The 982-nt window shown below is 39.2% G+C and overlaps 1 pseudogene; it reads left to right on the top strand.

Annotated features, from left to right (window-relative positions):
• The first annotated feature begins 581 nt into the window (after nucleotides 1-581).
• LOC133384648 (5S ribosomal RNA) lies at nucleotides 582-701 on the top strand (annotated as a pseudogene).
• Nucleotides 702-982: the final 281 nt, after the last annotated feature.

Below are 982 nucleotides of genomic sequence, written 5' to 3'. Positions count from 1 at the left end.
TGACCCAAACATTTTGCAAATATTTAAAACCTTGGAGAAAGCTGCAAAAAAGCTCCCACACTTATATACATTCAAATGTGAAACCAACAAGATCTGATCAATTTCAGGTAGCTCAGCCAGTTCTGTCTGCTCCTCCATTTTTCCTTAGCTTCCTCCCTCCATATCACCTCCACATTTCTGTTTCCCTTCACTCTTGATTCATGTTTGTGTATTGTAGTTGTTGACTCCTGTTTATATTTTTAATAATAATAATAATAATGTTTTGCATAAGACTGCTCTTGTGCAAAACCGTACTAAAAATAAAAAGTAAAGAATGATTTATGATTAGCAAATGTGGCTTTCATTCCCATAATCATTCACTCCCAATGTATGTCTAGCTGCAGATTCAAAAAGCAGTCACATGCAAAACCACTGTATTTTTTTTTTAATTAGAAGGTTGATATATGTTCTGTAAATGTGCCCTCAACATGCAGCAATTGGGAACAGGCACACTTGGAAACAAGGGTTCTTTTGGCAGCCACAAGGAATGAAGCATTTCCTGTACCTGCCAATTCTTCCTGAAGGGCCAATTTTATTTTTAATACAACTGTACATACTACCCTGAACACTCCCAATCTCGTCTGATCTCGGAAGCTAAGCAGGGTCAGACCTGGTTAGTATTTGGATGGGAGACCACCTGGGAATACCAGGTGCCGTAGGCTTAGAGGAAGGCAATGGTAAACCACCTCTGAATACTTCTTACCATGAAAACCCTATATCCAAAAAGATTCATAGGGTCGTCATAAGTCATAATCGACTTGAAGGGATATAACAAGTACAAGGGCAGTTTTGGACACAGCTGCTGTTTTAGTGCCTTCAGCAACAATTAATGGAAAGAAGCATGCTGCATCATTTCCTTTGAGCTGATGGGAATAAAATGGCTAGATTCTGCTCAGGCAAAGATCAAAAGTAAGTAGGGGGTGGGGCAATAGACAAATCACAG

Source organism: Rhineura floridana, chromosome 4 (assembly GCF_030035675.1).
Source record: "Rhineura floridana isolate rRhiFlo1 chromosome 4, rRhiFlo1.hap2, whole genome shotgun sequence".
NCBI lineage: Eukaryota > Metazoa > Chordata > Lepidosauria > Squamata > Rhineuridae > Rhineura > Rhineura floridana.
This window is presented reverse-complemented; position numbering and strand designations above follow the sequence as displayed.